Source organism: Protopterus annectens, chromosome 2.part1 (genome assembly GCF_019279795.1).
Source record: "Protopterus annectens isolate FY-2018-M chromosome 2.part1, PAN1.0, whole genome shotgun sequence".
Lineage (NCBI taxonomy): Eukaryota > Metazoa > Chordata > Ceratodontiformes > Protopteridae > Protopterus > Protopterus annectens.
Window position 1 is genome coordinate 1,248,058,023 of NC_056729.1, and position 14,717 is coordinate 1,248,072,739.

Genomic DNA, 14,717 nt, shown 5'->3' on the forward strand with positions numbered 1-14,717 from the left:
CCAGAGTATGGGAAGTCTTTGGGACAGAAATTTGTCCCTCTGGCATGTTCTGTTTATTGTGGTGATAAGGTTTAGGTCCCTAGAGCGTATAGCTCAGAGGGATTGGGATTTCTTTAAGTGGAGCAGGTCCAACAGCTCTGGGTTTGACATAGCTGTATGTTAGGCAGAAAACACCTCTTAGTAGGCGATATGCAACGGAGTAAAGCTGGAGTTTTTTGAGGTGGTCTGCGTAGGGCATCTGTTTGAGGCTGGTAATTCTGTGGCCTTTCCAGTTGTTGTAGATGACTTGTGAGATACATACCAAAAGGGGCATTGTACTCTATAATGGGTCTAGTGAGTGATGAGTAGAGGGGAACAATGACCTATTTTTTTCTGGGTGAGAAACCTTTTGTGATGAGGTGTGCCACATAGAAGGATTTCCTGACTACTGTGACGATGTGATTATCAAAGGAGAGACTACTGTCCACCTGTGTCCCAAGGTCTCTTATCACACTTTCGGTGTTAAGTATACTACCACCCATGTTGTAGTTCATGGGTACAGTTTTTATCAAAGGGAATGACGATGCACTTTTTGGCATTGAGCTTGAGGCCATTGCTTTGACACCAGGCATCTGTCTCAGTGAGGCCCTTTTGTAGGATGTCCACATCATGAGAAGTTTTGATTATGGCTCCTAGTTTGCAGTCATCTGAAAAACTTAATTAGCCAAAGACCTTCTGTGTTAGCCTGTACTTCAGGGAAGTAGATACCAAATAGGAGTGGACCCAGGACTGAACCCTGTGGTACTCCAGTTGTCACTGGTCTGAAGTCGGATTTGGAGCCTGCTACTTTCACAGTGTGGGTTCTGTCAGTGAGCCAGTTGGCAACCCATCTTGTGACATAGGGATTTATACCTAGTTTAGCGAGTTTATAATTCCAGAGTGGGGGATGGTGTTGAAAGCCTTGGCAGGATCTAGATAGGCTGTGTGAATCACCTTACCCTTGTCTATGGCTTTGGTGACTGTTTCAAAGAAGTCTATCAGGTTTGGGAGACATGATCTGCCTTTTACAAACCTGAACTGGGTGGGGTCCAGAGTTTGGAGATTACCAATGTCTTTGTTTATAAGTTCCATGATGATATGTTCCATGGCCTCACAGACCAGGCTCGTCAGGCTAATGGGGTGGTAGTTCCCAGGGTCCGTGGTGGCTCCCCCAATGTGGAGTGGGATAACCGTCGCTGTGCGCCATTCAGCAGGCACAAAGCCTGAGGTGAGGCTATGATTGAACATGGTACTTAGGTGGGGTGCCAGTTTGTTCTGTAGTTCGTGTAGAACGCAGCCTGAAGAAAATTAAAGTTTTGAAATGGCCCAGCCAGACGTAAATCCAATAGAAAATCTGTGGGGTGACCTGAAGAGGGCTGTGCACAACAGATGCCCTCGCAACCTGATCATTATTAGTAAAAAAATACGAGCACTCATAAAATCAACTAAGGCCAATTTTGAGAGAAAAATTGCCATGGATTCAAAGGACAATCATAAGGCCTTTTTCAGCTATGTTAGGAACCTGGGTGGAAACTCCCAGATATGCTCAGAATTAGTTCAAAATGATACAAAAATCACTGAACCCACAGACATTGCCAACATACTGGCAGACAGGTTCAGTGCAAACTTCACCCCCCTCTCCCCCCTAAAGGAGAGATAACTATCGTGTAGCCTCCGACATCTCAAATGCTGCTCTCTCTAAAGCTAAAAACACAGCATCAATGGGAGAGCTAAATGAGGAATTAAACCGCACATAAGGCAGCTGTTTAATCTCAACCTTACCACAGGATACGGCAACTGTTGTCCCACTACACAAAGCGCGCCTCACGGACCCTGGTAATTACCACCCATAAGCTTAACAAGTCTAGTCTGCAAAGCTGAGGAGAGGATCATAATGGTGCTCATAAACAAAGATATAGGGGACTTGTAGACATTGGCCCTGACCCAGTTTGGCTTTGTCAAGGGAAGACCATGCCTTTTGAACTTGGTTGACTTCTTCAAAACAGTCACCAAGGCCATTGATGAGGGAAAGGCAGTCCATACAGCCTACCTTGACCTTGCAAAGGCTTCGACACAATACCCACCAGCTTAAATGTAAACCCATATGTCACAAGATGGGTTGCAAACTAAGGAGAGAACCCACAGGGTTAGAGTTGCTGGCGCTGTGTGTCACAAGTGGTGTCCCTATTGTTTGGCATCTACTTCTCAGATGTACAGGCCAACATGGGAGGACTTTGGCTGACAAAACTGAGTGGAAAGTGCATCGGACACGGATATCCTTCAGAAGGGACTCACGGAAACAGATAGCTGGTGCCAGAGCCATGGCCTGAAGTTAAAAAATGTACAGTCAAGCTACCATATAGGTGGCAATCCACTAAGCACAGAAGAGGTTATCAGGGACCTGGGGACCCAGGTTGACAGTGGCCTTTCTTTTGACACTCACATTGCTAAAGTGGTTAGAAAGACCTTCTACATTGCCCACCTGATCATGAAGGGATTCACATCCAGATCTAGTGAGGTCATTGTTCCCCTGTACTCTTCACTTATCAGACCAATGAGTACAATGCCCCATTCGGGATGTATCTCACCCGACATCTGCAGCAATTGAAAAGTTCCTCACCAAAAGGATAAAGGGACTCCAAAATCTGTCATATGCTGCCAGATTGAAGAAACTCCAGCTCTATTCAGTCACATACCGTCTGCTCAGAGGTGACATGTGCCTGACATACAAGGCCATGTCCAACCCGAATTAATGGACATGCTCCACCTCAAAAAATCCAAATCCACCAAAACCACTAGAGCAAAACCTTAGCACGGATATAAATAGGACGTGCTGGAGGGATAGATTTATCACTCAGAGACTCCCTATGCTGTGGAATAAAATCCCGGTCCATGTGAGGCAGAGCACCTCGCTGACTCTGTTCAAGAGAAATCTAGACCTGTGGATGGGAGATCGAATCATCTCTGTGTCACTGCTGGACAGAGGCACAACAAACTAATGGGCACAGTATTTTTTCATATAAGGATAAATGCCTTAGGGCAGATAGCCTAGTATAAACCTATGAACCTATGACAGATTTGTAGCACTTTTGCGAGGAAAAGTGGGCAAATACTGCCAAGTCAGGATGCGCCATACTGATAGACTCCTACCCAAGAAGACTGAATCCTGTAATTAAATCAAAAGGTGCTTCAACAAAGTATTAGTTTAAGGGTGTGCACACACAACAAAGTATTAGTTTAAGGGCCTGCACACTTATGCAACCAGTGTAGTGCATGTTTTTTATTTTTTATATTTTTCCCCCAACAGATTTGTTTTTCAATTGAATTGTACATGTTATAGATCACATTAAAGGTGGGAAAAGTTTTGAAATGATTTATTGTGGTCTCATTTTTTTATATCAAAAAAACCTGGCATTTTAACAGGGGTGTGTACACTTGTTATATCCACTGTAAATGAAAGCATCTATAAATTAATTTCCTGTCAATAATTGCCTTGAAACTAAATTATTGTAGGCATATTTTAAAATGCTAATGTACCTAACCTTGCTCAACCCCCACTCAGTTTTATTCTGATATATATATATATATATACACACACACACACACACACACACACACACACACACACACATACACACACACACACACACACACACGTACGTGTACATAAGGATCTATGTCATTTGATTGAATATTCATTTGACTGAAAAAGAAATCAGTGTAAACAATTGACTGAAAACTAATTTGACTGAATCATAATACAAAACCTTCAACAAAATAACTCTTTTAACCTTTTTTTTTTTATACTAGTGGTCAATGTTCATACTACTTGGTGGCTGACCCTTTTGTGGTTGGTCTTCCATACCACACACAAACACACGTCCTCACGTCTATGGCCAGTTTAGTAAGCTCAATCCATCTACTGCATGTCTTTCGAATGTGGGAGGAAAGCAAAGCACCTGGAGAAAATCCATGTGAACACAGGGATGACATGCAGACTCCACACAGAAGGCACAACAGATTGACAATTGAACTAAATAAGCTGTTGCTGTGAGGTACAAACAGTACCATCAAACAATATTCACAAGATATGCCACACAATTTTGTGTGTGTATATCTATATCTGATGTGTGTGTGTGTGTGTGTGTGTATTATGCCCACATGTAGTATATAAATATATTTATTTTATTTTACTTTTGTTTATGGGGATAGTCCAACTGGGTGAGAGCCCGTTTTCAGTGGAGAACCAGGGAGTAAAGCTCCAGAGAAAAATTATAGAAAATTACAGAAAAAGAAATTTCAATTAAAAAATATAGAATTAACAGTTTCTATCAAGTTAAATGATCCATATATAACACCATGTAGGATACAAACAATAATTAAATGACAATGTTAACAATTTCTAGCAAATTTTAAAGGATAGACACATGTGTGGCTTTGTAGCTCAGGAGTTAGAGCACTGGTCTCGTAAACCAGGGGTCATGGGTTCAAATCTCATCAGAGCCTGTGCTTCCCTTCTGCAACTAACAATGGTAAAAACTGCAATTCAAATTGTAGCTTGCTACAGATCACCCACCATGACCCAGGACCCCCATTCTGCGTTTCTGGAGACACTGGAAAATATGAAGGTCCTAAACACCCTAATATTGCATGATTTCAATTACCCAAACATTAACTGGGAGAACTATTCAAGTACTAACTCCCTTCCCCAACGCTTTCTAGAATTTATAAACTCGAATGCCTTGGATCAACTGGTCAATATCCCCACCAGAGATGACAACATATTGGACCTGGCCATCACCAACATGGGTGACCGGTGTTCCACACTGGAGGTCAACTCCTCGCTGGTTAGATCAGACCATAGACTAATCATTCTGGTATCTACATTCCACCCCCACCCCCCAATAAAGGAAACCAACATGAAAAACTTTTCAAAAGCAAACTTCACGTTACTTAAGACCGAGGTAGAAAGGTTTACAGCCCCCATGCTAAAGGACAACGCTGTCCAAGCTGCTGAATTCCTTACAGAGGCACTCTATGAGCACCTGCAAGAATGCATGGATAGTGCTATCCCAAGCAAAACCAAGACTCACTCCTCCAAGAAAAAGGAAACCTGTCAGGTGGACCCCTGCCATAAACAAGCTATACAATAGAAGGAAGAAACTAGTACAGAAAAGAGTAAAATCCCAAGAAGAAAAGACATCCCTGATCAGTATCAGCAAGAAACTATGATCCCTCATAAAATCATCCAAGGCTAGCTTCGAAAGAAAAATTTCCAAGGACTCCAAAGATAACCACAAAGCGTTCTTTAGCTATGTCAAGAACCTAAGTGGAAACTCTCAGATCTGCTCTGAGTTAGTTCAGAATGACACAAAATACACTGAACCGACTGATATTGCCAACATTCTGGCAGACAGGGTTAGTGCAAACTTCACCCCCCTCTCACCCCTTAAAAAGCCCATAACCATACCAGAAGAATGTAGAGCCCCAGCGATCACTGACACACAAGTTAAAACAGCCCTATCTAAAGTCAAAAACACAGCTTCAATGGGATAAGATGGATTCCCAGGGCTGTGTCTTACACAAACTCCAAAATGAACTAACCCCTCACCTAAACACAATGTTCAAACTCAGCCTCTGTACAGGCTACATACCCATAGAGTGGCACACAGCAACAGTTATCCCACTCCACAAAGGTGGAGCCACAATGGACCCCAGGAACTATCGCCTATAAGCCTGACTAGCCTGGTCTGCAAGGCTATGGAGCGCATCATCATGGAACATATTAACAGAGACATTGGGAACCTCCAAAAGTTTGGCTTTGTTAAGGGCAGATCATGCCTCCTAAAACTGGTGGACTTCTTTGAGACAGTTACCAAGGCTTTAGATGAGGGAAAGGAGGTCCACACAGCCTACCCAGACCTCGCAAAGGCTTTCAACACCATTCCCCATTCTGGTATTATAGACAAACTCACCAGCCTGAATATAAACCCCTACATCACGAGATGGGCTGCCAATTGGCTCACGGATAGAACCCACATAGTGAGAGTTGCGGGCTCTAGGTCTGACTTTAAACTGGTTACAAGTGGCATCCCCCAGGGCTTAGTCCTGGAAACCCTCCTGTTCGGTATATACTTCTCAGAGGTACAGGCAAGCACAGGAGGACTATGGCTGACCAAGTTCACAGACGACTGCAAACTGGGGGCCATAATTGACTCTCCGGCTGATACGGACATCCTCCAAAAGGGTCTCACTGAAAAGGATACCCAGTTTCAAAATCATGCCCTCAAGCTAAATGCCAAAAAGTGTATAGTCATCCCCTTTGGAAAAAACAAAGTACCCGCGAACTACCACATACGTGGTAGTCACCTAAATACAGAAAATGAAATAAGGGATCTGGAGACCCAAGTAGATAGTAATCTCTCCTTTGATAATCATATTGCCAAGGTGGTTAGAAAATCCATCTATGTGGCCCATCTAATCACAAAAGGGTTCACATCTAGAACAAAAGAGGTTATTGTGCCCCTCTACTCATCACTCATCAGACCCATCATAGAGTACAACTCCCCATTTGGGATGTACCTAATAAGACACCTGCAGCAGCTGGAAAGACCCCAGAAGTACCTCACCAAGTGGATTACTGGCCTCAAATAGATGCCCTATGCAGCCTGAATGAAGAAACTCCAGCTGTACTTAGTTGCATACTGCCAACTCAGGGGTGATCTCTGCCTGACATACAAGGCCATGTCCAACCCAGAATTGATGTACATGCTCCACCAAAAAAAAAAAAAAACAAATCCCCGAGAGCCACATGCTCTAGGGATCTAAACCTCACCATAATGATAAATAAGACTTGCTGGAGGGATAGATTCCTGTCCCAGAGACTCCCCCATGCTTTGGAACAGGATTCCAATCTACATTAGGCAGAGCCCCTCACTAACACTCTTCAAAAGTAACCTTGACGAGTGGATGGGAAACAGAAAATTTACCCCAGGGATCACTGCAGTGGCTCTGCTGGAAAGAGGCACAGGGAACTAATGGCTCTGCTGGACAGAGGCACAGGGAACTAATCTAAGGGGGCAGCGAAAGCCAACACATTCTGGCTAGGCTTACATATGCCCTTGGGTAGATAGCCTAGTACTTACCTATGAACCTATAAATATAAAAGAACATAAGATAACAGTTTCTAGCAAATTTTAAAGAATAGACACAAATGTAACAGGACATAAAATATGTACAGTGATATTTGAAAAGAAACCCATAAGTATATGCAAGGTCATAAAGTACACTCAATAGGAGGTATACAAGGGTCATAAAATACACGCAGTAGAGAAAATTTTGCTTGCAGTGTATAACAGTTGCAGAACAACCCACTAATATACAGGGTCATAAAATACCCACAAAAGGGAATAGATTGATTCCAGTGTGATCTAGATGGGAGGAAAACATAATTAATGTATAAAGATGAAAATAGAGTTGCAAATACATAGTAAGCCTGTTACAGTGGGAAATGTGTGGTTACAAGGATGAATTACTAGTTGGTAAGATAAAGAGAGTTTAATCGTAGGCACCATAAAAAGGAGGGAGGGTAGGAGTTGAAGAAGAAGGCAACAAAGGTGGAGGAAAGAATGATAGATAGGAAATGTGCGATGAGGTGGTTAGGTGTGGGGAAAATGAGCATGTGGTAGTAGCAGCATTGTATGAGAGGGAGGGGGAGGCTAGAGAAGTAAACGTAGGAGTAAGGAATAGGTGTAGTTTCTGGATTGACCAGGAATGGTACAAGAACAAAGCTAATTGTTATGGAGGAAGGTTTTACAAGTTTTTTTTTTAAATGAGATAGGTTGAAAGTGATTAGGACTGGTTGAGGGATGGTATTCCATATATTTCAGATGTAGAGTGAGTAGATTGAGTTGCCAGCTTTATTGTTGGATTTGTTAGCGGATCGGAGGAGGCAAGTGTTAGTATAAGGTTGGAACAGAGTTTTAAGGGCGGGGATTTTATCAGGGTAATGTAGTATTCTGTGAGCAGAGGTTAGATCTGTACAAGTCAGGTGGTTGGGAAGTTCTAGTCAGTTTAGTTGATGTAAAGCAGTGTAGTGGTGAGCCCTGTGTGGTGTGTTGGGAGCTAATTCTGCAGTCTTATTAGAGCAACTTTCTAATTTGCAAAGATCAGTTTTACTCAAGTTAGTAAAGATGGGAGAGGCATATAACAGGGTGGAGAGTAGATGAGTACACACTATCTCCTGTCTAGTGTTGTTAGTATATTATTTTATATATATATATATATATATATATATATATATATATATATATATATGGGTCCCCTTCAGTCGTTTAAAAGTTCAAACCACATATGGCCAAGACCATATGTTAGAACTTGTAAAAGTTCGATCGGACTGAATGGAGATCTCTGTACACAGCGTAAAGGGAAGATTTCCCATTTCCACAATGTAGTGCGATCTCGAAGTTGGTATATTTAAGTAAGGGGGGTGTGGGGGGTTGCTATTGACATTTAGTTTTGTGTTTTTTTTGTTTTACGACTTCGAACATATGGTCTCGGCCATATGTGGTTCGAACTTGAAAAAGTTTGATCTACTAAAGTAGATCCATATATATACATGTACACACACACACACACACACACACACACACACACACACATATATATATATATATATATATACACATAGATATACACACACACATATAGATAGATATACACAGAGAGAGTGAGAGTTATGCATTCACTTTATAACCTCGAAATACTGAAATATCGAATTTCAGTATCTCGAGACTATAAACTGTACAGATTGCAGATATACCCCAGGGATTACTTCAGTGTCACTGCTTGAAAGAGGCACAGCAAAATGATAGGCATAGTTTTTATTCAAACTAAAGGGGTGGCGAAAGCCACATAACTATGGGCTAGGCTTATAAATGCCCTTGGGCAGATAGCCTAGTATGAACCTATGAACCTATAAAACCGAATCCACAAAACACCGCACACACTATACCACACATACATCACAACATAAACAAACAAAACTACACACATACAGAACTCATACACACATAAGCAGGGTCAAGCCCCTGCACCCCCAACTTATATATACTAACTCCGAGATCGCACAAACACAAAACAAAAGCCAACTCACCCACGCACATTCTCCGACCCCTCACACACACATCAAACACATCAGCACACACACACACACTCTAACTCCTACTCAAAACCCTTAGAAAATACTTACCTGACATAACACCTACATCCACACATGGCATCGCGTACCATCAAAACACAATCCCGGACATTACGCAGCGTAAGGTTATAACCACGAATTCGACATATATTCGAAGTTATGATTATGACCTTACGCTATTTTTAACATTCGCTTTATAGTTCGAAATACTGAAATTTGACATTTCAGTAATTTGAGGTTATAAAGTGTTTTATATATATATATATATATATATATATATATATATATATAAATATATATATATATATATAGATACACACACACATATAGATAGATATACACAGAGAGAGTGAGAGTTATGCACACAAACAATATATTTATATACATATATGTATGGTATACAATATATATATATATATATATATATATATATATATATATATATATACTTACACACACACACACACACACACACACACACACACACACACACACACACACACGTTGAATGCATAAGATTCTGGTGTGTGATATACACTATACCAGGTACTGTAGGTCTAGGAATGAGTGATTATGCCTAATGTTTATTTTTTTTGTCTGTGTGTGTTTTGGGGGGTGCACTAGACAGTGGAGGCACTTTTCATGTACTGAACCGTACAGCAGCTTGAGCTTTTTGGGAAAAATCAAGTTAAGTACTCAATCTCCATCTTTGTTGCAGATTTGTTTTTCTGTAACATAAGATTTTATGAAGACAGATTCTTGCAGCAGTACTGATTACAGATTACATGTGCAGTGTTACTGTTTATGGCCTACTCAAATTGTGTCATTCATTTGCTTCTGAAGCTGAAGAATCACTACAACAACTGCAGGTGATATTCAAGTTTAGGACTCACCTTCCCCCAGCTGAGGCAGCAGTGGGCATGGTCAGTTGAGTAACAGCAGAATACAAGTGAAGGCACAACTGAGTGACAGTGAAATATACTGAAAATGATGGCTAACCTTTGAAACACGTCAGCTGTCTGATCATGTGGAGATTTTAATTTTTTACGGTGTGACATCCTATGCTAATATCAAACTTTAGTGTGAAATGATCCATGTGAGAATTTAATGTTCCTGCTGCTTGCTAAAAGTCCATCCTCAGCCTCTTTTTTCCATTTTGCAAATGAGGTCAGGGTGTCACTTCAACAGTGACAATAATCTTGAGCCAAGGTTTATATTACTAAGTGGCTAGCCCTGCTGCGGCAGTTCATCTGTACCACTCACTTGCACACACATTCACACCTATGACTAACTTGGAGTGCCCAATCCACCTACTGCATGTCTTTAAAATGTGGGAGGAAACCGGAGCACCTGGAGGAAACCCATGTGACCACAGGGAGGACATGCAGACTCCGCACAGAAGGCATCTCAGCTGAGAATCAAACCAGAGAGCCTCTTGCTGTGAGGTGACAACACTAACTGCTGTACCCCCACCCCCCCCAACTGTGGCAGCCCCCTTAAAATGTGTAAATTTATTGTTGAGCAATTTCACCAAATACAGTAATTTATATTTCAAATGTTCTTACTTATTTACTGAAACTCCTTGACATTAATTCACACATTTTAAAGTTAATAAATTTAGCAAGCACTATGACATATTCAATTTCTGTACTTGTCAGTTAAACTGATAACTAGTGTTGCTACTTTAAATGGTCAGAAACATCACTGGACTGTGTCTGGCAGATGGAGCAGTACAATGTAACATGATCTGCTCACTAAGGTGGTAAGTCCTAAACTTAAATATCACTGGACTGCATCCTATTTCAGGTACTGCTGGTTTTATGTACGAGTATTACATGACAACTTATGCACCTGATGTTGCCTAAATTAGAATATTTTGCTGCTTGTTTGAGGATATGAATAAGTGTCACATTGCTGTATGTATGCTGCAGGAGGAGTTATACTTGGTCACAATGGCAGCCATACAAAAATCTGCTTCTTGTTATTTTCCATTTTCACCTCCTGCTTCAGTTCTAATTCACCAATATTGAGTGTATTTAGGAGGATTTGAAATGGATCTACTTCACACAGTTGGAGGATATAATCAAACTGTGAAAGCTAGATCATGCCTGCTCAACATGGCTGACTTCTTTCAGTTAGTCACCAGAGCTGTGGATGATGGCAAGGCAGTTCATACAGCCTACCTCGATCTGGCAAAGGCCTTTGATACCATTCCTCACTCAGGAATTATTGATAAACTCACTAAACTAGGCACCAACCCCTATATCACTAGGTGAGTTGCAAATTGGCTCTGAGACAGAACCCACAATGTGAAAGAAGCAGACTCCAAGTCAGACTGCCAATCAGTCATGAGTGGAGTCCCATAGGGATCGGTCCTAGGTCCTCTCCTGTTTGGCATCTACTTCTCAGAAGTCCAGGCCAACACAGAAGGATTCTGGCTAACCAAGTTCACACATGACTGCAAGCTGGGAGCCATTATTAACTCCCCAAGTGATGTAGAATTCCTACAGAAAGGCCTCACTGAGACCAATGACTGGTGTCGAAACCATGGCCTTAAGCTTAATACCAAAAAAAATGCATCGTCACCCCCCTTGGGAAAAACTCAGTTCCTACTAATTATCACATCAATGGGAGCCCACTGAACACTGAAGGTGTTATAAGAGATCTGGGGACACAGTTTGACAGCAACCCCTCCTTCAACCACCACATTGCCACTGTGGTTAGAAAGTCCTTCTATGTGCCACATTTCATTATCAAGGGTTTTGCATCCTGGAAGAAAGAGGTCATCATCTCTATCTCTATCTCTACTCTTCCCTCATTAGGCCAATCGAGTATAATGCCCTATTTGGCATGTACCTCACTAGATACATGCAACAGCTGGATAAGGCCACAAAGGAACCTCACAGAGAGGATCCTAGGCCTTAAACACATGCCCTACATGGAGAGACTCAAAAAACTCCAGCTATTCTCTGTCTCGCATCATCTACTAAGAGGCGATCTCTGCTTGACTTACAAAGCCATGTCTGACCCAGCTCTGTTAGAAATGCTACATATAAAAAAATCCCTCTACACCACATGTTTCAGAGACCTCAACCTCATTACCACAATCAATAGAACATGCTGGAGGGACAGTTTCATAACTGCCCATGCTCTAGAATAGACTTCCCATACATGTCAAGCAGAGCACCTCACTGGCCCTCTTCAAGAGAAATCTTGATGAGTGGATGGGAAATAGAAAGTTCACCCCGGGGATCACTCCAGTGGTCCTACATGATAGAGACACTGGGAACTAACATTGGGTGGCATGATGCCAGGACACTTCTATGGGATAGGCTTGTAAAGGCTCCAAGGCCATTAGCCTAGTGCATACCACCCATGAACCTATGAACCTATTTACACTTGGACAAAAGTGAAAAATGGTGTTTAAATAACTGTAATTTACACCTGCATCTGGCTGCAGAAGTGATAATGATGCTGTTCTTCTCAGTCTAACTACCAAAGAGGTTAGCGATGACATATTTAGAATTCCAGATCTCATACCATGTTAGTATTGCTGGTGTTGAGTAGGTGAATGAAATAATGAAATTAATAATATCAGGCCATCCTATGTTACATATTTATCTATATCTATGTGTGTGTGTATGTATGTATTTGTGTGCATGTATGTACATATACACATTTGTGTTCTAACTAATTGAATTTGATATATCTTTACTATATTTACATTTCTAATGCTTAGATTTAGTGTTGTGGAAACTTATTCTGTTATGTATAGTGATTGTTTATATTTGTGTGTGTATTTATATATATATCTAGCTAGACAGATAGATACACACACATGGTTTTGGTATTTATGAGATAATGTACGACATATATTTATGATATGTGTATATTTGGTTACTTTGGTGCTGGTCTTTGTCTAGGGAAGAGACTCGCTGTCTAGATGATGGTGCCTTGTCTAAGGAGGGGGTGCATCTGTCTAGGGAGATCACTCACTATCTAGGGAGGGGAGCCTCTATCTAGGCACAGCATTCTGCCTAGGGAAAGCACTTGCTGTCTAAGGAGGGGTGTCTCTGTTTATGGAGATCACTCGCTGTCTAGTGAGGGGAGACTCTATCTAGAGACAGTACTCGCTTGTCTAGGGAGGGGTGGGCTCTGTCTCGGAAGTGCATTCACTGTCTAGGCAGGGATACCATTGTCTAGGGAGGGCTGCTTTTTGTAGATATGTTGAGCACAGGCCTGTTAGCTATGCATCCAACTTACATTCATTCATTTATTTATTTATTGCATTTGTTTACTGGGATGGTCCACTTGGCCAAGGTGAGCCCATTTTAAGTGGAGGCCCAGGGAGAAAAGCTCCATATAGATTATCGGTACATACATGAAAGAACACACATTAAAGAGCATGTACAGTCACAATCCTTAGAATACTATCAGCACAAAAGTACGGATTTACAGCACATATTTGCATTGGAAATAGGTTATCTAGATTAACATTTACTGCATGTAAGAGTTTGCACAGGGAACATACTGGTCACTCCATTCCACTCACAGTCTGTATACACAGAGGCACTCCTTTGGCCTAAATGGCAAACTAGTTGGAATATGCCAAATACTGTCATCTACACATTTGTCAGGAAATCGTCACTGATAAATCAGGAATAACATATCTGTTATTTTACTTATTTGAATGGCTCCAAAGTTGAATGGGGTACTTGGTAACAGAAAAGTTAAGATTTTTTTTTTTTGTTGGAAATATTATGAATGCGTGGCATATGTCAATAATTATATTAATATCTCAAACCATTGATTATAGGGCATTTTGCGGTATCAAATGAAAGCTTATATAATATAGCAAAAGCTGTCATATATATACCAGCTGTGTGCATACTACCATTCAGTAGATATTTGTACTTGTTCAGTAATAAAATATGCATATTAGAATAATTACCATATTTTTGTAAATATCTCTGGCACTGTGCACTTGGACGGTTTGTAATTCAGTATTTTACAAGCTCATCACCAGAGAAAAGTCATGAATGGGTCTTCAGATAACACAAAAAATATGATTTTTTTTGGAAATATGAATGTATGACATATGTCAATAATTATATTAATAGATTGAACTATAAGGTGTTACATGGTACTTTGGTATCAAATCGCTTACATAATGCTGCCAAAGTGGTCAATGATATTAACTGTTCCTGTATTACCACTTGGCAGATATCTGTACTTGCTCAGTGATACAATAAGCATATTAGCATAATTATCGTATTTCTGTACATTGTGCACTTGGATGGATTGTGAATTAGTATTTCACATGCCAAGTCACCAGTGAGGTCATGAATGGTTCCTCAAGTGCGTGGGGTGCTTGCTAAGACAAAAATGTGAGTCTTTCCTGGAAACATTATTAATGTATGGCATATGTTCATAATTATAGTTATTTCAACCAGAGGGTTTTTACTTGGTGCTGCATGGCATTAAATGAAAACTTTGCATT

General features: G+C 40.9%; 1 protein-coding gene and 1 non-coding gene across 5 annotated transcripts in view; one reads left to right on the top strand and one right to left on the bottom strand.

Annotated features, from left to right (window-relative positions):
* The window catches only part of SEMA5B (semaphorin 5B), a 3,270,261-nt gene that overhangs the window by 1,737,339 nt on the left and 1,518,205 nt on the right, over nt 1–14,717 (bottom strand). The window lies entirely within an intron of this gene.
* Nucleotides 4,452–4,524, top strand: TRNAT-CGU. Its single transcript has one exon. It is a non-coding gene; the product is annotated as a tRNA-Thr (tRNA).